The 25,688-nt window shown below is 42.1% G+C and overlaps 1 protein-coding gene across 5 annotated transcripts in view; it reads right to left on the bottom strand.

The window, feature by feature from the left end:
* Positions 1-25,688, bottom strand: part of RALGAPA2 (Ral GTPase activating protein catalytic subunit alpha 2) — a 319,809-nt gene that overhangs the window by 55,426 nt on the left and 238,695 nt on the right. The window contains exon 39 of one of the 5 annotated variants that reach the window (XM_059406446.1): positions 6,203-7,000. The exons of the other annotated variants lie outside the window; for them this stretch is intronic. The gene's annotated coding sequence lies outside the window, so the exon portion shown is untranslated. Of the gene's footprint in view, positions 1-6,202; positions 7,001-25,688 lie in introns of those variants that run through there. 5 annotated transcript variants of the gene reach the window in all.

Genomic DNA, 25,688 nt, shown 5'->3' with positions numbered 1-25,688 from the left:
CTAAACTAATTTTATATTCAAAACATATGGTGGCAGGTTATAAACCTTTTTCTGGAATTGATTTTTAAAGCCCTTATCACAAAACAGGGTTGGAAACACTGCATATAATAACAATAATAAAATAACTCTTTGGGCACAATGCCCAGAGAAACCAGCTATACAAATACAAGGCAAAAGGAAAAGGATGATCTCAGAGAGAGACAAAAATGGTTCAAGACGTGGCAACGTCGACACTTAGGACTTCCACGGAATAAGTGGCCTCCCAGACGCAGCCCTGAGCTCTGGCAGAGGTCCTGTTTGGCAGTTAAACCCTCCTCACAGCCCACTCCCACCCATTTCCCCCCAAACCACCGTGCACGCAGGTTTCTTTGCACAGTTAATGGAGTTAGTATATAATACACATTTTGAGAATCCAAAAACTTAGGTTGAACTACATGAAAATGCATTTTTGACTAGGCCCCAAATAGTCAAATATCAACAATTTCATTTACTTCAAGCCAGTTTAAAGCAAGGAGTGGGAAGTTCATCCCACAATTACCTCTCATTTTTCACCAACATAAAGCTGTTTTCAGGGGCACTTGGGTGGCTCAGTTGCTTAAGCATTTGCCTCTGGTTCAGGTCATGATCCAGGGTTCTGGGATGGAGCCCTACATCGGGCTCCTGCTCAGTAGGGAGCCTGCTGCTCCCACTGCTCACTCTCTCTCTCTCTTTCAAACAGATAAATAAAATCTTAAAAAAAAAAAAAAAGTTGTTTTCAGAGTACCTCTAGAGGGGGCAGGGTGGGACAGTTCCTCATCAGGCCACATCAACAGAATCAGGGGATGCCTGCCCCTTATCAATGGTATCTCTAGGGAGGATGCCCCGACTATAGACAACATTCTGCTCAACAAAGGTTCATGGCGGGAGGGTAACATGTGGTGCTCTTCTAAATGTCGCAATCCCATGCATCTAAACAGCATTTTGGCTGCCCTTTACACATTTATTCTTCTCTTAATCCTTTTTGTTTTTATGCTTTACTGTGCAGGGGGAACATAGTTTGGAACAACTATAATATTGATTTTCAATTTATTAACTTTATAATTGTTAAATGGGAACACAAATACAATTTCTAGTTCTCATGGGGTAAAAATATTTTGAGGAAATGAATATTCAAACATACATATACGTGCATTATAGGTAAATATATTAAAATACCTATATTATAGGTAAATATATATATATATACATATATATATATAAATACATATTTTACCATTATAGGAACAAGAGTTAATATTGTGATGAAGAAATACAAGCTGAATGTGGGACTCTATCCTGTGTTAGGATAGAAAGAAATTCTACGACTTGGGAGCATCCAACAGGGTAGAGTGGAATTTAACCTCCAATATTAAATAGTCTTTAAGAAAAGGCATGAACCATAGGCATTGTTTTTTAAGATCAGAGTTAAACAGCCGATCTTAGTCTGTAATAGATTTTTTGAATGAACACGGCTAGTTTTACCCCATGTGTCATAAAATATCAAATTTGTCAGGTCTTGAATAGATAATAACAAATCACCTCTATGTCTGGACAGAATTTTACAACACACTAAAAATTAAAGAGATAATGGAAGTTTAAAAAGTATTTGTCTTGAGTGTTACCATTTTCCCAGAAGAAACAAACTCAATTGTTATTCCATTACTTTTAATAAAATCTATGCTGTAAAGTTTCTTGGGCAAGTCCACAAAGGAGATACTGGAAAATGGTAATGACATTTTATTTTTGACGTTCCAGCATTTCTAGAATTTTAATTTCAGAAGAAGCTCAAACTAACAGGTATATTTTCACTGCATTGAAAGGAAATGTAGCTTTTTAAAAATTTGAATCTTTACTCCCACTTAAGAGAAAGAAATGATAAAAACTGATTAATAATTCACTTACTTAAGAAGTGATCTGACTCTGAGTTTATGAATATATAATGAAGGAAAAAGTAAATCTGCTTTCAAGTTAAGACTTAACAGAAGTTTGTTGAGTCCATAATTAGCACCTACCCGGGCGGGCTTTCTAGAATCTCAACAAGGAAAACCTGGAATGCAAGTCCCATTCAACAACCTGAGAAGACGGAGCGCTTTTCACAGGCAAAGAACACATTACGAAGTTCATTAATTAAACAGTGCGGGTGGAGCAGATGGATGCTACCTACGGTCGAATGACGCTAAATTGGGACAGAGGTTTGCAGTCCTTAATGAGGCTCCATAAAATGAATGATTACATAGTGATCACAAGTAAACAAGCCTGCGAGGAGAGCGGGATTATCAGGGCAACAAGTCCTGCAACATGGTAACAAGAAGACCAACGTGAGTGGAAGTATCCAATACACAAAAACACCTCGGAGGTCATTCACTCACAGGACGCTTCCAGGGGCTGAGGAAAGCCGTATGAGGCTACAAAGGGTTAAGCATGAAATGACAGTGGGGCAAGAATATGAAAATGCCCGGCCATGAAAATGAATGGGAGACAAACCTTTTTGTCACATATTAAGTGCATTATTGAGAATGAGACTCTCAAGATTCCTTTTATCTTCACAGAAAAACAGAGATGCAAAATGTCAGGTACTTGGGATTTTTAAACTAAAAGGCTTAGCAGAAGCAGCTATCCAGAAAACGTGGGCATTAATGATTTTTTAATGATTTTTTTTCTCTTATCACTAATTAAATTTTTTACTTTTTCAGCTATCTCAAACCCTTAACTTTCGGGGGAGCTCCTAATTAGCCTTTGTGCACATGGACTTGTATACACACTCAAAAGAAATTTTTTAGACTCATAGGTAAAATAGAAGCTTATTTTGATATTAAAAATTTGCTATGAATATTTGTTGTTCTCTGGAACTTAAAATTTTGAAATGAAGACTATACCTCTTTAGAACGATCTGTTATGGTTTCCAGTTTAGGCATAATATAAGCTCATTAACAGTAATTGAGAACTTTGGAACAAGGGTACCCAGAGAACACAGGATAGCCATGTATTATAGTGTAGCTCAGAGGTTGGCAGTAGTTAATAGAGACCCCCTGCTTCTGTCCTGTGGCCCCCATTGGGATGCCCCATGTCGTTATGCCTGATTTCCTTGGCTTTGATTTTCTCTGTACACATGTCCTTTACCATAAGTTTCTTTAAATCCATTTCTGAAAGAGGTAGAATATAAATAGGTTCAACATATACAAATCAGTGTCTTGTTTGCAAAGATCAGAAACACCATCACGATGGAACTGTGCTCTCAAATATTCACCAAGGCAAAAGCACAAGGAGTTATACCCCTTAGGTCCTTGTTTTGAGTTAGACTCTGTTGTGAGAAATGATATTGAGAATATTTATACTGAATGTTTTCACTGATGTTTAATTTGGAAGCCACATGTAATTAGGTACAAGTGATGGATATGTGATATCAAAATGGAGTCCTTTCCACTGCAATTTTCAAGAGTTTTGCTTTCATCTTTATTTCATAAAATCAAGGTTTAAATGGCTAATATCCTCTTGGTAAGAACAATGACAGGATAGGCTAAAATGTAATCGAATCGTTTCACTTTCTCGAAGTTGTGTAATTTCGATGGCTTCCTGTTCTCAGGTCAGAAATGCGGACCTTTGAGAAACAGTGGGGGGGGCGGATGGGAGCCTCAGAACCAGGGTTGGAGGGGGCCTCCATCCTGGCCCTACCCTGGCTGTGGGGACGTAGCTAAGCCCTGAAGCTTCATTCTCTCCATCTGTGATATTCTGCAGTGCTGTCACCAAGAGCCGGAATAATGGACCAATGGCCCTCCTCTTCTGTGTGCCTTTGACTAGCCTGTGCTTCTTGGCACGTTATCCACCGCTGTCCCAAACTGCCCTTTGGATGACGAGGGCAGCCTCTGGTCTGTCAGCTCATGAGAGAGCGTTTTATGGCTAACATGTGGACACTAACTACTGATGAGAGTTCAGTCTCAGTGGTGTGCCTACTTCTGTATTTGGATATTTCCCTGCACTGGAAATTGAAAATCCTGTACCTGGTAAACTCAAGTAAAACATTTTTAAAACTTCGGTATCTGTTTAATTTAATTTTAATTGAACTGTCATGGTGAACGTTAAAAGTGTCTAATGGATTTTTAGGCTCACTGAATATACACAAGCTGACTTCCAGTGGCAAATGGCAAGAACATTTGAGAACATGCTGGGTAAACAGCATCAAACATGAAGATCTGGGAAGTGAGGCACATTTAGGAATTTTATATATTTTGTTTCATTATCTGGAAAAAGAACACCCTTTATAAGAGATTAGATGTACATTTGAATTCATATCTGTTGGTAAGAAAACAAAAATTCTGGATTCGAAAATGTAACCAAAATGAAATATCAATATTGAGAATATGAGTCTCCAGTCTCTTCCCCCAAAGAAATCTTCTGGGGGCATACAAAGTAATCTGTTAAAAAAAAAAAAAAATCTGTATTATCCTCCTAGGTTGAAGTTCCTTTAAAAATTTATGTATTCGCCAAAATCTGATTGCAAGAGCTCTCATGTGCCAGACTGACTACAAAACACTTAGTGATTAGGTCCATAATTAGAAACTGTCTAATCATTTTCTGTTGGCAATCTTGACTCTGAAATGCTTAAATAAAATGTTCAATAAAGGATTATTTATGAAAAGAACCAATATTTTGATCAAGAATACAAAGGGAGGCCTGATTGTACAAATGCAGATAACTGCCTTATTTTAGTACATAAAATCTCAGATTGAATTTAGACATCTATTAGCGCAACTGATTCTAAATAATTTAGTAGGAACATTTTTTTAGAGGACCCCCCGTATTTATTTTTGCAGTTTGAAAAAATGTTATTCTAATGTAAATTTATAAGATTATTTAAATGAGCCATGCATTTAGTATACTAGGAGACACTATGAAATATCATATTCCACAAAAGAATCAACATTCTTTTATAGCTAATATTCTAATGTGAAGAGCTTTGAAATGGTCTGCAATCGAGTTGATGTACTACTATCAGGCAATAGTTTCTATGGAAGTTTTAAGAGAAAGCTAGCATTAAACCCTCCCATTGTGAGAAAGGGACAAAGTGTAAGCTTAAAAATTTCCCTTCTCTGAAGTTCGGGGGAAAACCCAGTCCAGACATTTAAAATAACTTCAACCCAAAGCAAAGCAAGACAGTTCATATGCTTTCAATAAGTGTACCACATTTTTATATAAGGATCCAGAAGCCACCTTTCTAGAGCCTTGCAACTAAAGACTTTTTAGCTGGAGGGGTTAAAAGTGTGGGTGTGGAAGTCAGCTTTTGTTTGAAAAATTAGCAATGCTATGAGTCATCATGCATTAGCAGCAGAAGAGTTTTGCATCTTGTACGAATCCAGACACCATATGCCATGCGAAGGCCTATTACTTTATTCGGTGCCACCGCTGACAGGCAGCCACGTGGGTATCCCCAGTGGAAGGGCTGTCTCCTCCCGGCGGCGAGGACAGGAACCCAGTGAGCTGAACACATCCGACATTGTACGGAGCAGCAGGAACAGCTGGTAAGCTAGCAAGCAGCAACGGCCGAGCGGAGCGCGGATGCTAATGAGCCTGGCGACAATGCCGGCCTTCAGAGGGAGGATGGCAACGTCCGCATGTCCCCACAACAGCCTGAAGAGTAGAATCTGCTCGTTCGTGCCTTCAGTCTCATTAAAACACAATACTGGTATTTGTGGTTTAGCAAAACCAGTTGTAAGTCACAACTTACAGATCTAACATGCTTGAAAAAGTTGGGCCGAAGTGCACTTACAATTTCCATGGGCATCTGAACCACTGTGGGGAGTTGGGGGCTGCGGGGTAACAGTGCAGCTGCAGCAGCTGCGATGGGGTCGTGGTCCCAGCTCACCCCTAACATGACTTGTGTGGCCTCAGGTGGCTTATTTAACCTTCCTGGGGCTCTGTGCCCTCAACTGTATTTTTCAGATATAATAAAACACATTTAATAGGTTATCTTATTCAAGACAGTGTGTTTGCTTAACAACCTGATATAGGACAATCACTATATCTTCCTCAGAGGATTGCGGCAAGGATCAGATGAGTGACTCTATGTGGGAGGTTCAAAGTGCCCGGGACGGAGGAAGTGCGGGTGAAGCTAAGCAAACCACCGACTCTCCAGGTGATCTGAAAGTTGAGCTCCGTTACTCCTCCTAGAACTATGGTAGTGGGCGAGTTCCTTAACCTCCTAGCCTTGTTCCTCTCACTGCGTAAGATGCAGCACATTTCCTTAGGAGTGAAGGGCCTGCTACGTGGGGGTGGAGCAGAGGACAGGCAGTTACAGTAGGACCAGTGGCGACAAGGAAGTGGGGGTAGGGAGGCCTTTGAAAGCGGGGTGTGGTGCCTGCCCTGACATCTGCGCTCCCCAGATCCTTATTGAGGGTCTGTTCTGCTGAAAGGAGCTCACTTCTCTGAATGCTCCTTGCTTTGATCAAGTCCCTGTGACTCCCACTGACTCTCCAAATGCCAGGTAGAAGGCCCCTGCTGAGGATGCCTTTTTTCGGGCTCTGGGCTGAACTCTCCATCATGTCCATTATGAAACTGCATGGACTTCTCTTTTCCTTATGTTTTCCATTCTCAATAAAGGGCCCTTTGAGGATGGGGACTGTGCCTTCCCTCCATTTGTGTGCCCTCAGCAACAGCATGGTTCCTGGTGTACAGGAAATGGCCAATAGATATTTGGTTGAATGAATAAACTAATGGAAAAAATGGCTTTTAGATGTGTCCTTTTCAGAAATGGTGTTTGGGAGTGTGAATGAGATGATCAGAATCTGTTGATCACTTTTTTTTTTTTTTTTTTTTGCCAAGATTTTCTTAAAAGCTCCAAGATCATCTCCAGCAGTGAATGTACTTTCCATCTCTCTTCCTGAGGTTGGGTGTGTGTATATACAGCGGGAGAATTGTCTCCCTGAAGTCTTCCTACAAGCTCAGTTCAGCTCCGGGGGTGTCAACCTGAAGGTGACATCAGTACTTTCTGAAAAATACAAAACATGCAGTTGCCTGCCGAGTGCAGAGTGATCTCCGCCTCAGAGTCTAAAGGGCTATAAAGACTGACAAAAAGACTACAGACCAGGAGAGATAAACTTGAATTTAAAGAAGGACAATGACAAACATCCTAAGGAACTTTGTGCAAAATACAGCATGGAACTCATGAGGATTTCAAGAACGTTTTAATCTGGAAATGTGCATTCATGGAGGAAATTGTAGTTCTCTGGCCGGCAGCTGCTGAGGCTCTCACATGCAGCAGGCATTAGACCCTCGGCTCTGTTGCCACTGGCTGTCTGCTCCTGGCAGGGTGGCCTTGCACAGTGATCAGTCTTGACCCTGATTTGAATTTGTTGTTTCCCATATATTTGCTTTCTTTATCATCAGCTCTCGATTTTCTGTTGCATCCAGAGTTCCACAGACAAAATCAGGATTACTTGACATGCTAAATGAAAATCAGAAATCGAGGTGGAGAAATGGAAGGGCTTTTCCTGACTCCCACCCTGCTTACAGATGATGCCCATGAGCAGTTTGAGAGCAGACCCTCAGGCAGAGGCACTCCCTCCCCCGTCCCTGGCCTCAGTGGACCTGGAAGAGCCAGGTATTCAGGCCTACGCCCCTCACAGTTCAGAGCCATCCAAAGACTAGAGTGACACACAATGTTTAGTATCTTCTACTGATCTTTTGTGGGGAGGCAGTTGCTAGAATAAGAATGCTCTTTAGTCACTGGGATTTCAAAGATTTAAAAAAAAAAAAATGGATATTTAAAAAATTCCTAGAAAAGAAATACTTGCAGCCCAAGTCTCAAGAGTAGATGAAACTATCAGGATCAGCACAGGACAAAATTGGTAGACGTTGGAAGGGAGCAAAATATGTGCCTGAAATTTACACACACACACACACACACACACACACACACACACACACTGTACCAAGTAGTCCATCTTCCTGAATCAAGTTTCAGAGGAATGATGATCCATGTAAGAGATAGTAAGATGCACAGATTACAAATGGAATGTGCCCCTAGCAAGGGTGCTATGAATCTGAGCCATAAAGCTGCCGCCTCCACAGTCCCGTGTAATGTCACCTAAGCACTCTGCCTTGCATGACTTGCTGCAGGCTGCCGCAGATTAGAGCTATCGATCGCTCCCTGCAGAAGGGTCTCGCTGTGCTGTGCGAAAGGAAGGTAAATGGCAGAGACAGACAGCTTCAGTATTGATTAGTTCTGGCGGGGGGGGGGGGGCTGCGCTTCCAAATGAGGGTCAGCACTCCTTCACACCACCTAGGAGAGTTACTCTGCTTTGCATCAGGGCACAGCGAGATAGGGGAACCGGGCCAAATGCCAGTCTCAAGGCCACCTTCTCTCCTGTTAGCCGGTCACAATACCTCTCAGAGAAGCCAAAGAGGCCACGTGAAATCTCAGGTTAAAAAAAAAAAAATCATGGCAACTGAAGCCTAGGATGGGCATGATGCACCACTGTTGCAGAGAGCTGCCAGAGGCCACATCAAAAAACTGTCAAAGCAATGTGTACGCAGCTTCAAAAATGTCCCTCTAATGTCTGAGAGGTTCACCAAAGCCAGAAGGACAGCTCTTGCTACAAAAGATAAAAACCTTTTCCCCACTAAGAGTTGACCACTCCCCCACTTATGGTTGATCATTTTAAAAAAAAGGGGAGGGGGGTGCCCAAGCAGACATTCCACGTAAAGAAATTTCAATAATATAAATGATTCTCAAGAGATTTTCATGGAGACAAACTTCTATAGGCACAAAAACATAATCTCATCAAGTAAAATTATGAGATCCATCATAGTTCATGATTCTCAAAAGTAATGTAATATTAAATAAAAGATTAATAAGGACAGATTAAAATGAAAATAAGGTACCCAAAGAAGTCAAGCTAAGAACAAAATGTAACCTTTAAATGTATGTTTCTGTGGACATGGAGGCACAGTGAACTCAACTTTACTGCTTTTGTGATTAAATTCTTTGGCCTAAGCAGTCATTATTTAAATCACTTCTCTCTTTTTGGTATCCATTATAAGTCATTTCCGCTTATGCAGGCATAAAGACATCTTATGGTGTAATTAAATAAATGGTGCTAGAGTCTATTTTCCCTTAATTAGAAATTCCTTAAAATGTTTGCATTTCAGATTTTAATTTAAATAACCCCTACTGAGTTCTTATTATGTTGGATGCAGGAAGACTGAAAGGCAAGTGAGACCAATCTTTGCCTTCAAGAAGCGTGCTCTCCAGCTGAGAGAGCAGGTGCATCAGAATGGACCTTGCCCTGTGTGGTCAGCAACACAGCCACTGTGGAAGACAGCAGAGAGGTCCATTGGCCTCCTGCCCTCCCTGCATAGATAGGTAGCTGCTCCCCTCTGCAGGTGGATGCTCTTCCCTTGAATCTTGGGACCTGCCTTGGCCAATAGTTCTGGGACTTCCAAGGTTGAACTGTGAAACCTGATGCCTTCTACCTGGGTGTCTAGGAGCCCAGAGTAGCCACTCTCGGTTACTTTGCCGTGAAAAGACCCAAGCTAGCTAGATGGGGAGGCTGCTGAATCACCCAGCTAAGCCCAGTCAACCCACAGCCCCATGGGAGGTCCTCTCTCTACCATCTCTCCGTTAAAAAACCTCTGCACTTGGGGCAACTGGGTGGCTCAGCCGGTTAGAGTGTCTGACTCTTGGTTTCAGCTCGGGTGACAATCTCCTCAGTCATGGGATGGAGACCTGAGTGGGCTCTGCACTCAGCAGGGAGTCTGCTTGGGGTTCTCGGCTTCTGCCCCTCCCCTAACTTGTGCTGCAGCACTCACTCTTAAATAAATAAATAAATTTTAAAAACTCTGCACAAGTCTTCAGACTTTATCTTGCAGGTTTCCAAAGTGGGAGGTGACAAGACAATGCTCAGATATCTATTTATATGTATTTTTTGTATCTAAAATTATGAAGAATATTCATGTTTACCGAGACTTAACACCTGGCTCCCTTCTTGTTCTAGCTCCATCATCTATTAGACGGTCCAGGGTCAGGACCAGTCCCAAGGGTGAGACAAGGGGTGGGGGAGGGGACTCCCTCATTCACTCTTAACACCTTGTGATGTATCGCTGTTTACGTGACCCTTTATACTGAAGTTCTGAATTTTATTATCTTATAAATGGGACCACCTTTCAAATACATTGTACTGAAGCAGGTCATGACCATGAAAATCTTTCGTACCATACAAACATTTGTTCTTGATCTCACAGGAAAGTTCTTATTAAAGCTCTTCAACATAAAGATGAATTACTCATCTTTTTCATAGAAGGACAAATGTTCTAAATTTGGTGACTGCTTCTGTAATGACAAGGGGCTGAATTTATTCATTCATTTAACAAGTATTTATTGAACAAATGTTTATTCTGTGGCAGGTGCTGAGGCTGCATCCAGGGTTGGATGGAAAGCGCCACTGGAAAGCACCAGCCTGGGCAGCATCCTGGCCAGTGTCTGCTGCTGCCCTTGTGATGCCCACAGTTAAATATTTCAACTATCACCTTTGGAGCCATCAAGGAACAAAACAGACAAAAAATCCCTGCCCTTATGCAGGGGGTACAAAATGAGTACAATGAGTAAGTGACTTATACAGTAGCTTAGTGGATGATGAAGTCTGTGGAGAAAATAAAGGGTGCAGGTGTGCTGCGGGAGAAGGTGGGCAGGTATGTGCAGGTGTGGGGCCACTATGCCCCCCAGAGGCTAGAGGCACAAGAGAGGGAATGAGGGAAGAAGCCCAGTAGACATCTGGGGAAGAGTGGTTCAGGCAGAGGGCACAGAGCATTCGGGCCTTGCTGGCAGGACTCAGGCCTTGACTCTGAGTGAGGTGGGGGGCCACTGGAGGCTGTGGATAGGACAGTGACATGACCTGACCCACATTTTAGTAGGCTGGCTCTGGCTGCTGGGCTGACTGTCCTCCTGGGCAGAGGCAGGACGGGAAGCAGGAAACAAAGCCAGGAGGCTATGGTTGGTCAACAGTACATCCTTAGCCATTATTCTAGGAAAAATGACCCTACCTTTCCCTCAAAGTAACATTCTGACATTGAGAGAGTCACTGCTTATAAAGGAAATATGTCATAGAGAGAAGATCTTGACAAGAAATGCTGGAAAATGATGCCTTCAGCCTGGGAGTTTACTGTTGAAGATGGTTTGTTTCCAGAAAGCCCTCTGTTCTGTACTACCAAAAACCTCACAATTTCATGAGCTGTGTCTAACTTTTCCAAGGAAGACCTGACTGCATTTTCAATCTCTTTGTTGAAAAATATAATCAGCAACTAATTTGACCTCATGGAAGGTGGAAATCTCCTGTCAAATGCCAATACATATCTTCACAGAATGAGTGGCTAAGACTGAGCGTCAGTAGGCCAAGACAATGATCTTTTGCTCCCCAAGGTCTATGTATCTTTGCAAGTTTTGTTTACAGCTATAAAACCAAGTATTAAAACAAACTGAGTTTAGAGGGACTCCTCAGAATCCCTGAATCACAGAACTATTATAAAATCAAAGTTATAAAAATAACATTTAATCCCATTGCTCTTACTAAAATACTATTTATATCTTAATAAAAGTAAAATAATTTTATACTATTAAATATAAAATAATTCAAATTATTATTCATTTCATCTTCAGCACATCCTTTCAAATTCTCATTTGAGTATAATGTCATAAAATATTATAGTAGAACCTGTGCATACTTTAAAATAAATCAATATGCATATGGTTCAATGGCATGATTACAAGTTTCCTTCCTTCATTTCTCCCTCCCTCCCCTCCCTTCCTTTCTTTCTCTCTCCTTTCCTTCCTTCCTTCCTGTCTTTTGATGGGATATGTAGTAAGAAAAAGATGAGAGATGACAGAGTTAGAAGTAGGTTCAAGGTGGGTATCCTCAGCCACTGAAGGGAGGACCATTCAGGCTGACCACCACCCTTTGCTCTGCGATGGACTGAGTAGTGGCTGTCTAGGTTGACAATGAAAGGTTGCTCACCAAGAACCTCAAATACTGAAAACTGCCTCCGCACCCTGGAATAAGGCTATGGGCATTTATGTAATCAATTCTAATCAGCTTATGGCCATCTTTCTGTAAAAGAGGAAAAAAAAAAAAAAAAAAAAAACCACCTGCAATTTCTGGCCCCGAGTTGTAGATGGCATACATATGAAGAGATACGCAAAACTATGTGAACAGTTTGAAGATGCTACCAGAAATAAGCTTTCCCCTCAGAGCTCCCATGACCTTCTGATTTTCTGTGTTCAGTGACTCCACAAATACACACTGGGCACTAACTGCAGGTCTCTCCTAGAGCAAGGGTCCCATTCCAGCCTCTGTCACAGTCACAACTGCCGTATTGGCTGGGAAGCCTCTTAAGGGCAAGGCCACTCATCTCTGCGTCCTACAGCGCTTGCCACAGCCACACCACCAGCGTGGGTGGAGGGAGGAACATGGAGTAACCAGGTGCGAGCGGCAGTCTGGACCTGACTTGCTCTCCTCTGCTGGGAGCATGGGGCGGCTGCTCTTGGATATAAAGAATATGCAGGTGTGGGCCCTCCTCTCCTAGCAGTTTGCCCATGCAACATGCATGCATTTCTCCTGCCAGGTCTCATCCTGGCCTTTAGGGGTGGGGGAGATAGCGGAGAACAAAACAAAGTTCCTGCTCTCATGCCCTTTATATACTAGTAGGAGAAAGAGGCATTAAGTAAGCGATAAATGCTGAGGAGGACACTGGTGAGACTGCCCCAGGGCATGCTGACAGAAAACTTTCTGATGAGTGACTGCTGAGCAGAGACCTAAGGGAAGGGAAAGGGTGAACTGTGCAGATGTTGTGGGGAGCAGGGATAATTCCTTGCACAGTGTGCAGTTCCTGAGGCTGGAATATGTTTGTGGATCCTTGTAAGGATTCCGGATTTTTCTGTGGGTGAAGTAACTGGAGAGTTCTGAGTTCTGGCATGCTCTGATTTCTATTTCAGGAGGAGAGCTCTGGCTACTGGAGAGTATTCCACGGAGAGCAGAGAAGCAGGGAGACTGCTAGAAGGCTGCCACACTGGCCCACGAAGGGGGTGCCTGGACCAGGGCGGGGTGATGGGGAGGTAAGAAACAGCTACATTTCCATTATGTTGTGTGGATTAATTTTATGTGTGTGTGTGTGTGTGTGTGTATGTGTGTGTGTGTATGAATGGAATGAATATATATATTCATTCCATAAATCCTAATAATAATCTGTCTGTGAGGGATTATGGTCCTCATTTTAGAGTTAAGGAAACTGCCAGAGGTAAAGATACTTGTTCAAAGCCAAAGAACCAGTTATTATTTAAAATAAAATTGAAACTTGGGCGCCTGGGTGGCTCAGTGGGTTAAGCCGCTGCCTTCGGCTCAGGTCATGATCTCAGGGTCCTGGGATCGAGTCCTGCATCGGGCTCTCTGCTCAGCAGGGAGCCTGTTTCCTCCTCCTCTCTCTCTCTGCCTGCCTCTCTACCTACTTGTGATCTCTCTCCGTCAAATAAATAAATAAAATCTTTAAAAAAAAAAAAAAATTGAAACTACCCAACAGACGTCTGTCTGAGGCTGGCTACCATACATCACCTGCTAATCTGAGCACTATGACTGCAAGACACACCTTACACTTTATTGGGTGCTTGTCGGAAAATTGCTGCTGAGGACAGATGAGAGAGAATGTCCTCAGATGCTTCTCAGTGAAAACAGAAGCTTGGAGGGTCCCCTGCCACTGTGTCACTGGTAACTGCCTCACAGGAGATCTAGACAAAGGGTTTAAGGTGCTTTCAAGTGGCTTTGGGGGGGGCGGGGGGGGGCAAGGAAGTTTGCTCTCCTTTATGATCCGTAGTAGTTAAAACAGTGGTCAATATGACAACCCACTGAGTAAATTGGGGGGCCCCTAGTGCATGTCGCTGGAGCAGCTCTGGGACCCCAAAAACACAGCTGATCTGCTCCCTTATCTAATCTTTACCGCCTAACATGTGATACCTGGGGCTAATGAATCCAGAGAAAGGAGAAAAGGAGCAATGAAAAGATTAAGTAAATTTATCTCAGAGGATGCCAATATATTAGAAGGTAAGAATGTCCATTCTGACCTGATGTGAGTTAAAACCAACACTAAGAGAAGCCTGAAATTCTACAGAAAGTGGACTTTATGTGAAGTGTTTCTGCACAACTATAGAGAGAGACATTTGCTTGACAAAATTAGACTGTATAAATACAGAAATAATCTTCATGCAGATAAGTTAAATGCTGGTTTCTGATACAGACCTCTGGTGTGCATCTATGTTGTTATATGCATAGAATGTTTATCCTGTTAGGCCTAAATTCTATTTTCCCAAATTAATGAGAAGACAGTATTTCTAAGACATTCTAAAGAGGCTCTTCTTTATTTAAAGGAGTCAAAAATCCTGTGAAAATACCCGCTAAAGTTAAAGCTCATTTACATTTCTTCTCATATTCATATTAAGATTGGTTTCTTGGTAGTATAAATGTAATTTCAATTCATTTAATTTTAATCCTTTAATTCTGAATATATGAAGGAAACACACATCCTATATATATATATATATATATATATATATATATATATATATTTTTTTTTTTTTTTTTTTATCACAGTGAAACTGAACTCTCACCAGGAAAATATAATGTGAGGACAATTTTCATCTTCTTCTGGGAGAACATTATGGTTCTGGGATGTTAAAGGCAGAACATAATGATAAGTAGCAGCAGCTCCCCCCATCAATTCCACGCCTTCTTTAAATTCCACTGAGGATGGCAGTTTGGATGGAGACCCCAAAATCTATTCTGTCCATCTGTTTTATTATTCTTAGAACAACTGTCAAAAGTTGCCCAGGGATCAAGTTGCAAACATACTAATTTGCCTTTGAAAAGTAGGCCCTGGGGGAATTCTGGAACTCTGCTTATAAATTCAGAATCCCATCAGCTAGTGAGCCTGCCTACCCTTTGTGGAGGTATGAGACTTGCACTTCCAGGCACACATCTGCCTCAAAGCCAGGATGCACTGATATACTTATATCCCACTTCTTAGGCAAATGAAGGGAAAACCAAAGGGGTTTGGCATCTTAAGGGCTGGCTTGTCCCATGACAAGCAGACCCTCAGTTTTTAGAAGGCAGCCCCTTCACTGATCACTCATGGATTAACACCAAAGCTTTGTATTGGAGAGTTTAAATGAGGGCACGGCAGAGGGACACAAATTCTGTACTCTTGTATGTCCTAGGACCAAATTAGCAAGACTGAAAACTGAACTTAAGTGTTAGAAGAAATCAGCTGGAGATAAGCATCATAAGCCTCTAAGTATTGTATTTACTTCATTTTTGTGACTCTGAAAAAAGTGACAAGATCATCTGGACATACATAATATCCGATGTGGGTTTGTAAGTAATGAGGAGCAGCGTCCAAGGTGGTGTCTATTTAAAATACCGTGGCATTTTGGAAACATGCCACTCAGTTGGAAACTAAAGCAGTTGTGTATTTCTCAAGTTGGCTAGGTTAAAGGCATGTGCAAAATACAACGTAAACATTAAAATGAATCTTCACTCCCTAGTGGCTTGCTCACTGGACACCTGATCACAGGGGTGGGAGGGGAAGCGGAAGAGAAGAGGGGCGGGCATTAGCACTGATCCTCAGAGCTCCCATCCTTCCTGGCCCCCGGCCCCACTGGTTTCAATATATTGAGTCTCAGAGAATAAAGTCAAATACTTTCAAAGCACAGGACCCCAGGAACATATTTAAAGCATGACATTCAAAGTACAAATTTTAGAGTTTGGTAAAACTCGACATTAGTAAACTAGAAAAAACACCCTTTGGAAGCTAACAATGATGGCATTTGGCTTGCACTCACCCACAGGTTACCAAAAAAAGTATTCTGCTTTGATTAAAAAATTTACTTGAGTGTGTTGCAAATTACTCTAGCTCAGAAACCTGCAGGGAGCTCGCTGCATACACTAAGGCAGACGGGCACAGAAGGGATCACCATTTGGACTTGCCTGCTTTGTCCTTCTTTGGCTTTGCACAATCTCTTATTATAATAAGGCATGTATTATCCTTTTTGGAGATTTGAATAACAGAAAGTCTCACTTTCAAATATATTGCTTATAATCCCAGAGTCTACTAAATGTTCTGCGGATGCTGTTTATGGCATTATGCTCCTTTCAAAATGGGACTGATAATTAGTAAACTGAAATTTGATTAATGTTGGATTAAGAGGTTCTGATGTCTCGCTGCAATGTGTTATTTCAGTCTGTGGGCACTGGAAGAGACTGTCCTTAGAAAACTTGCTTCTTTCCCCTTTCCAAAATGGGAAGATTAATTTAAAACCCTGATTTTTTTTTTTTTTTTAAGAATTCAGTTTCATTCAACAGTTTGAAATGTAGGATTCAGTTTTTTCCTCACTTTTTTGTTTTCTCACTTTGAAGCTGGAGCCAATGAATTAACTATTTGAGACAGAACAAAATAAACTAGAAATAAAAGTCTTCCTCCAAAAATGCCAAGGGTGAGCCCTTCCTGGTTATGGCAGAGTAACCTGGCATAGATAAATCATTCAGACAGTCTCAGCTCTTACTAGATTCAAGTACAGAATTTTGAAAATTATGATGAACTTCTCTGAAAACAAAGGACCTGTTGGCTATAAACGTAGAAGCTTGTGAAAATGACAAGATAATATCTGAAGGAAAAATTTTAAATTAATACTGCAGTATGCTCTTTAAAGTTCAGGTTAGGGCTACCTCTTTCTGTTTCGCCAGGATTATAAAAAGGACTATTAATTTTCAGAAGTTTTCTGTGCTCCATGGCCAAGAGACTCTATGTTTCTTCCTCGCCTTGTTTTTAAATTCATAATCTTGTTTGCCTACTACTGAAGAGTGTGGGAGAATCAGGAATAATGGGCTCCCTTTGAAGCTGTGTCATTCCCAAAGTAACCATCTGAATGCTAAAGAAATATTGCCATTTATGGAATGACCTTTTGCTCTTTGAATATTCAGACATGAACAAATGTTAAATGCCTAGAAATTGTAGCAGCACTATGGAAAAAGGTACGTAGGGTCAGCAAATACCCTCTTGCATGCTTTTGACATGATGACCATTTCCACTTTTCTAACAGCTTTCTAATAGCAAAATGTATTTGGGAACAACAGTGGAATTTGTGTCATCATGACCAAATGATTACGGTGCAAACTGGAGATTCTTCTGGGGCCCAGCAGGCTTCTGGTCCCTATGGAAACGAAACCTCAGATATTGTCCTCCACTCAGCTGGAGGACGGAGAGAGGGAGGCTTTTGTGCTTGGTGAGATTTCTTCCACAACCTTCCAGCACCAGACCCTAGTGCTTCCTCTCTACTCTTTTCTAATTGAGATGCAAATTAATCTCTCTGGCTGATTACACTTCCCTTAAAGCTACTGACAAATGCAGCTGTAACCAGAGTTTGCGGACTTTCCAACAAGTGACTTCAGCTGTCAGTATTTGCATGTGCAGCCAGGGCCCAGCCTGCTCCAGGTCTCAGACATGCGGAAAGCTTCCCTTAGGCATTGCAGGCGTTTTATTTACGTGTATAAAATTTACATACAATTAAGAACGTTAAAAAAAAAGAAAAAAAAAACCCACAACTACATCCCTAGGATTTGGAAATCTACTTTTCATGGTTCTCCGGAAGATTCCATTAATTTTGAGACCAACTATAAAGTCACCATTCTAATTGTCAGGATTTTCACATGATGTTCTTCAATACCTTTTTAGGGTGGTGATGAATGGATTATTACTTTGAATGCAAAGGAATTCAAAATATGCACAAAACACTATCATTCACTAAAAAGAAAAATACACATGGAATCCAGTTTTTCAGTAAAAATTCTAACACTTTTCTCTTGAATACTATCATGTATGTATTTTTGCCAATATGGTTTGCTCAAAAACTAGTTACTGAGTACCCGCTATGAGCCACGTGTTCTTCTGAGTGTTGGGGATATGGGTGTAAACTTAAGCACGCAGAAGTGGAATAAAAGGGATTTTTGAGGATATATCTATATAAACCTACACAGATATTCTCTTTGTAGAGCCATATTTCTTGGATAAATGAGGTTTTCAATTTTGAAAAAATTCAGTTTTGTAAAATAATGATTTGTTTTTGTGTACCAATTTTTTTTTCTTTTATCAAATCAATCTCTCTCCCTCCCTCTCTTTCTTCACAGTCAGAGTCATAATGTACCAGGAGGTATATGAGACAGAGATATCAACCAAATGGAGACAAGGTCCCTATTGGCAGCTCGTAGTATAATCAAAAGACAGAAGAGGATAGAGGGAGGCCCTGTCTGGCAGAGAGAGTGTCAGAAGCCTAGATGGCTGTTGGGGGGCAGGGTGGGGGGATTAGTGATCTGTGCCATAGGAGAGAGACAAAGGGAGTGTTTGGGGTCAGCGGAGCTCACCCTAGGTCCTGCTGTAGGAAGGAGCACAGGCCTGTGAAGAACTGGCTCTGAGACACTGTGACCCCACAGCCATGGAACTGAGAGGGGCAGAACAGAAAGTTATTTCCCTAATCACGCTGCCACCAGCCTGGTTTCTGCACAGATTGTGAGATTTACATTAACTTTTCTGCAAGGGATGGTCTTTTGTCTCATAGTGATAAGTCACTTTATAGCAAAGAAGTGCAAAATGGCTTCTTGGTCCCCCTTCTTGAAGACTTTCCCCACACCATGTGCTTCTTGCAGGCCCCATCAGGCACGAAGGTGGGGGTCAGCCCCAACTACAGGGAGCCATGCCTTAACAAGGAGGAGTGCATGCCACATGTCACGGAGGGAAGACAGTCTCCAACCTTTAACACCTGTGATGGGAAAAAAGAAGTACTTCCAGAGACCTAAGTCCACAGCTGTGTGGTTCCAGTTCTGACAACAGAGGTTTAAAACTCCAGCCTAGTGATGTAATAAACATCAGGGTGACACTTACGGATTCCTCACCAAAGATGAGGCACCGTGCTACCTGCTTGGCCCATCCTGAAGACAGAAGCCAGCTGGGCTTGGGGGGTGCTGCCTGCCACCAGGCCTCAGCACTGGGCCACATGTGGACCGGGCGAGCTATGGTGACGGGGGGAGCACACAGCCTATAAGGAGACTGACTGCTGCCAGCAAGAAAGGCGGCCCGGTGGGGTCAGAAGCTCTATTTCTTGAAGAGAAGTCAGAATCCTAAATTTCTGAAAATGTAAAATCTCCTGATTTTTCAATGAGGCTGACAAACTCAATCTTGGAGGCCAAGTGCAGTTCAAACAAAACCCATCTGGGGGCTGGATTCAGCCTGCAGGCAGCTGGTTTGTCGGCTCTGGTTTTTGAACACTGGCTTTCAACTAAAAGCTGCTTTCTGGTTGCCTCTGTTTATTGGTCCCAGTTCTGTAGCATTGTCTCCTTTTTAAAAAACCCACACGCTCCTGAAACAACAACTTCTTGTTTTAGTGGCTCCCTGAGACCTCTAGATGCAGTGGTTACGATCTATGTGGACATGGTCCAGGTTGGTCAAGGTCTCTCCTGATAGTGTGGGCCCCGGAGCAGCGCCATGTTCACAGTGCAGTCTGAGGCAGCAGGAGCAGAGGGACCATGCCTTTGTTTCTGTGACCCGCACCTCAGGTGTCTCAGGCTGTGGTCCGAGAGAACACTGGTAGGCCACTGCATCACCTCTGAGGTCAAGTCTGTGCTTAAGCAAAATCCTCAGATATTTCCCGGGGACTGCTGTCATGCCCCATCATCCCCATCCTGTACACACACAGCTGATCATCTAACAGGCGCATGGCATTAGTCTACCCTGCTAAATCTCACCTTGTTGGTTTAGGTCTCCAAGTCTCATCTTTTGATATAATCCCAGTTTCTTATTTTGCCTTGTATCAACTGAGTTAACCCTCTTAGCTTTCTGACAAATGGTATTTTGATAAACATGTGTCTAGACTTCTGTGAGAGTTACTGATAAAAAAGTTGTTGCATGGCAGAAGGGTAGGACAAAGTTGTGGTGCCCACACAGTACCAGAGACACAAAGGCCCAGTCGATTAGTGGTCCATGAATTAATGCATTGCATGTTTGGCCAGAGTGAAGTCACCCAACTCCCAGGGCCCAGATTTCTCTCTCCCATTTGCCAGATGACTGTAATACTTTATCTTGTGTTTTACTGAAATTAATATTTTATATTTAAAAGCTTTCTCTAGGGGCTGCTGGGTGGCTCAGTCTGTTAAGTGTCTGACTTTGGCAGGTGGGGTCAAGCTCCCTGCTCAGTGGGGAGTCTGCTTCTCCTTCTCCTCCCTGCTTATGCTCTATCTCTGTCTGTCTCTCTCAAATAAATAAAATCTTAAAATAAATAAATAAATAGCTTTCTCTACTCTCTAAAAATAGTAATTTTATCAAACACCATGAGTATATTTGGGGATATTTTGTTCTTTGTATACTCATTCTTTTCTGAAGGCTCAGAAGCTATTTAATAATCTAGTCTAACATTTTACAAGGGGTCCATGCAACATTTCAAAATTCATCCATATAGTCCTATTTGAAAATAAGGAAAACATTTTCCTGTTTTCAGTTCGGGTGCATCCTTTACTTTACTTGATTTCTCAAAAGAAAAAAAAATAGTTCTCATGGATATGAGACCATTGTTGGAAATTTGTTCTACAACTAGACATATACTGGCCTTAAAGGCTGGACCTTACTTTCAGGGCCCAGTTATTTTTCCCTTTTTTTCCCTTCTTACTGTGTTCTCAGTGATTTGAGTTTTCATCAGACACTTTTCAGACTCTTTTCTGTCTCTTGCCATATGAAGATGATGGGAGGACAAGTGGGGTAAAGGTTAACAGGGCACGCTTCTGTCAGGGCAGCGTGGCACTCCTGTTTCAGTACTGATGCACCGGTGTTAAATATGCACTCATCGGAACCCACGCTGGCACTTACACAGGCTGCTCTTCTGTGCTTCCCCTTCTCTCTCAGAGACAGTTTAAGCCTCACAATAAAAAAAAATCTCTCATTTCTTACTCCCTTTTATAGTCTCAACCCACCCATCGGAATGTGCCATTCCTTGACCTGAACCCTACTTTCTGAAACGTGCTTCCCAAGCGTCAAGGTACAGGTCTACTTGCTTTTCTCCTGCTCTTATATGAAATCTAGTAAAAAGTCATTACCTTCTGCAATATTCAAAGTCACAAATCTCATCTTTCAAACTGCTAAGGAACAGATCTAAAGCAAGAGTTTCCCTCCTTTGCTTCCTCTGTCTTCTGAGAAGAGGATATTGTTACCTACCCCAAATTTCTCGTACACTTGTTGCCTTTAGTAGAATGTATGGGGGAGCTGATACCGGGTGGTGCAAATCCCTTCACAATGACATTTTGCCTTTGGGCCTCTTTAGAAGTGTGGCTTGGGAAAGCACGTCTATGCCCTCCCATCTGGGGCATGATTCCATTCTGATGGCGGCTCTTAATTCTGGCCCCCTCCCATGCTTTTCCCATTCTCAAGCACTTCCATTGCACCCAGGAGTGTCATCTTTTTCTCGGAGCTGTTATCATATGATATGTTTGCTTATTTTCTTGAGGTAATTCAGTTCTAGCTCCTATCATACTCAATGCTTTGGATGAAGACATGGGACTGCTAGAATCAGCTATGGAGAAGACCCTTCAGGAAGGTGTGTCCTGCTTGACCACTCTGCTGAAGGTAACCCTTCATTTCTCTGCTCCTCGCTTTTCTATGACACTGTTCTCTCCTTTTCCTCTGCCTCCCTTTCTACCTCTACCTCCTCCTCCTAAGCCTACTCCTCAAACATGATGCTCCGGCAAGGTCTGTCCCTGACTGTCTTCTCACGACCCTCCATTCCCCAGCAAATCTAGCAGGCCCCATTCTGACTTAGTCTAGCAGTTTTACACAGGAATCCCATCCATCCCCCTGCCATTCCCATTCATTGCCTTAGATCAGGCCCTCCCCTTCTCTCAGAACTCCTCCCACTGCCCCTTTAATGCCTCCATCACCTCTACCCCCACCCCCACCGTGTGTGTGTGTGTGTGTGTGTGTGTGTGTGTGTGTGTGTGTGTCCTCTCTGCCATGTGGAAGCTTCTGTGGTTCTCAGATGTGATGTGCATTTTTAGAGCAAAACAGCAAATACTGACCCATCACTTGGAATATCTTATTCATATTTCCACTCGTTCTGCATGGCAAAATAAACTAGATGGCACTGTCTGACTCCTTTTCATAAACTTTTCTTGAGGAGATAGAACCAAATAGAGGAAATTAAAGATCTTCCCAGGAAAATGAACCAAAGATCCTACCAGAAAAGTAAGAAACAGAATTGTTACAGCTTTAGGGAGAGAGGCCACTTCTGAAGGTGTATAAATTGAGACCAGAACTTAGCAATGGTATTAGGAAGTCAAGAGTCTAAGGGAGAAGCTAGAGTATTATCAACTATATCCATTAATTGAAAATGAAACTAAATTTCACTTAAGGAAGAGGTACAAAATTAGTTTTCCTTAGGCAGCTCAGTTCTCTCCATCAAATGCTGATAGTTCCAGAGAGGAGAGATGGCAAATGCCACTGTGGCTATTGTTCTATTGAAGTGGACGTTGATTTTAAAAAGCCACCATCTGTTTGATTCAGGGTGAGCTCCTCCTAACAAGCACGCTGCACATCATGTGGCAATCTTGTCCCTGAACAAGTTAGCTGAGGAGGAGAATGAGAGAGCCTTGGTTCTGACGATCTGGGGAATTTCTACCAGCCGAGCATGATTTGATTTTGGAATCTTTAGTTGGCTTGGGAACTGTAAACATAACATGTGGCAAGCTTCCCATTTACAACACTCTAGGCATGGGACTGGCCCCCTGATTGCCCACGAGGGATAGAAAAAGCAGATGGCAGGTGAGTTGTCCCTTGTCACTCAGAAGAGCAGTGGCCACGGGACAAGGGCTCCACTTGACAGATTTGATTTAGCCTGCTGAGGAAGTTACCAGAAAACCCAGGAAGGACAAAGGGGCTGGACTGAACTGTTACCGAGGGTGCTTTCCAAACACATCCCTACTGTATTCACTTTTTTTTTTTTTTTGATCATGTATGACAATAGTATATTCTTCAGTCTTCTGTGAGCCGTCACTACACAGTTCCAACTGTTTGATCATTTAGCCAAGGGTACCCCAAACAAGAACTCCATTGATATTGATTCTCCATTGATATTGATTTACTGCTCAAAAAGATTGCAGAGAAGCAAATCTGTTCTAACAATGTGCCCACTCCTCTGTTTCATAAATGTTTTATTTTCTTGAACATTACTGAACAAACTTGATATGTTTACTGCTCACATTTTTACTCCGAGTTAAATATTGAATTGCAACTGACACTATTTTAGGGCACTGAAGTGTTGGTCATTAGGTGGGGAGGGCACAAGAGATGCAAACTACCTCCTTTGGCTCTTTTCTTTATTTGTCATCAGGCTCAATGGTTGGCTATCTATGGTCAATACAGAAAAAACAAGCACTCCTCTCTAAAGGACTGAAAGAAGGTTTGAACTAAACAATGTGTCCTTTGTTCATACAATAGTAATTCTGATACCTGAGTGACATTTGGATGCTGTGAACAGTTTGGCAATGTTCTATTTAACAACGTGACCTCAATATTAGAAAGAAAATGGGGATACAAGGTTGCCCATATAATGACTGGTGTTGACAAATAAATTTCCCATTCTTTGTCAGCATTCATTACTATACCTAATATCTCAGGGTAACAGGTAAGAGCAATGCTTTCTCAGAAATGTGGTCTCATATATGAATTGTGTCTTCTAGGGCCACGCATGCAAGATGCTTCATTCCTTACTAGGTCTTGGTTCATATGCCAATAAAATGTTGCCCGGGTATACTGTCAGGCTTTAGGAAAGGAAAAAAAATCTAATATATTTCATGGGGGGAAAAGCTCATACTGGGGGTAGAGGGAGGGTTTGGAATGGGTTCCAGGGAGGCCTTCATGGGCATGTGACCTGAGCAGCTGCACAGTGCTCGCAATGGGCCCTGCTTGGTTTAATACTCTGCTGTTGCTCTCTTGAAGTTCTTAATAATTTTATCTTTGATCTTGTGTCTTGCAATTGAAGTCTGATGAGGCAATGGAGCATGCATAGAGGAAATGTACAGAACATGTGCTCTGCTGATTCCTTGTATATAAGTCTTAAGCAGAGGCCCAAGGACAGGGCTATGGTAGAGCCACAATGCCTGGAAGGTCAGAAAGACTCAGAGAGAGCATACGGGGAAGACTGAGTAGGTGGGGAAAGAGACTATCCTGAGAGGCCATACTCTACCTGAACCAGAACTTGCTATGAGCACAGAAAGAAAGCAGCGTTGTCCTAAGAAAGAAGAATAACCAAGAAATCCTATATATCCTTACTTGTGTTACTTCCCTGTGTTAGCCAACAACTCACTCTGAAAATGATGACAGAGAAGGAGAGGGAAAAACAGGGGACTCACAGTTCCGTTTCCTGTCAGTCCTTTCTTACTCATCAGTAAACTGAAGTAAGAGTCCTGGTACAATATGTACGTACGAAGAATAAGATAAAAACAGGTAAGTTAGTTTGTGTGGTGTTTTCATTGTTAAGAACAGAAATATCCATGTATGAGTTACAAAATATGAGCTGTGTCATTGTGGTGATTCCATATATGAGTTAAATGCTTTTTATTTGTCTATTAAACAACATAAGGACTGATAAAACTAATGCTAATAACCTAAATTTTTAGTATTTCTTGACTTAAAGTAACAGTAATAAGCAAATAAAAAACACCATGACAAGCTGAGAGAAAAAGCACAAAAGAATGGAAAAAGCTTCACACTGTAGCATGTTTAAAGGCACTTTCCTTACTTTTTGAACAAGGGGCCCCATATTTTCATTCTCTTCTGGGACCCCTAGGTCCTAGCCCTGGTTTTAGATGTGTCTTCTTAGCCCTTGGGGGGACCTACAGAGGCTTGAGATAGTTGCCCCTGGCATCAAGCAGCCTTGATGCTGGGCTAATTTTAGAACTTTCAAGGTGGGCCATGAGGTGACAGGGTTGGGGAAGCTTGGCTTCCTCAGGAATCACCCAGAAAACCACCTCTGCTGGAAGCTTGGTTTTGTGTCTGTCTGTACCCTGATGGGCCTGACCACGCATTAAATGCTAAAAAGCCCAACTTTCCCACTTGAGGACACTCAGACTCCTGTTCTTGCTATGGTGTAGGCGGCCTGGAACGCCATCCCAACTCCCTGGGGACAGCTTCCCTGTCATCCCTCCAACTCAGCCTAGCTGCTTTCTCTGCAGAGAGCCTCTTCCCTGGCCCTGTTTTACCCACACCTTCTATTTAGTTGCTTTATACAACGTTATTCGTTTGTGTATCTTCTCTGAAGTATAGGGCAAAAACCCTGTTTGCCTTGCTCCCTTGTGTATCCCAAGCTCCTGGTGCTCAGTCCACACTGTTTGTTTGCTAAATGAGAATGCAAGAAGACACCTGTGATTAGGATGTGTTAGGTTATTCAGTGTTTTTCAAAATTCAGATCTAAGGCTTATCTCAATGAAGCAGCAAATTCCAGACATCAGCTGCTACACAATTATTTAAAAAGTGTAAAAATTATTCATTATTAATGTTCTAAAGAACAACAACAACAAAAAAATCCCCAAACCCCACTCTTTCTTTTTCTT

Source organism: Mustela nigripes, chromosome 7 (genome assembly GCF_022355385.1).
Source record: "Mustela nigripes isolate SB6536 chromosome 7, MUSNIG.SB6536, whole genome shotgun sequence".
NCBI lineage: Eukaryota > Metazoa > Chordata > Mammalia > Carnivora > Mustelidae > Mustela > Mustela nigripes.
This window is presented reverse-complemented; position numbering and strand designations above follow the sequence as displayed.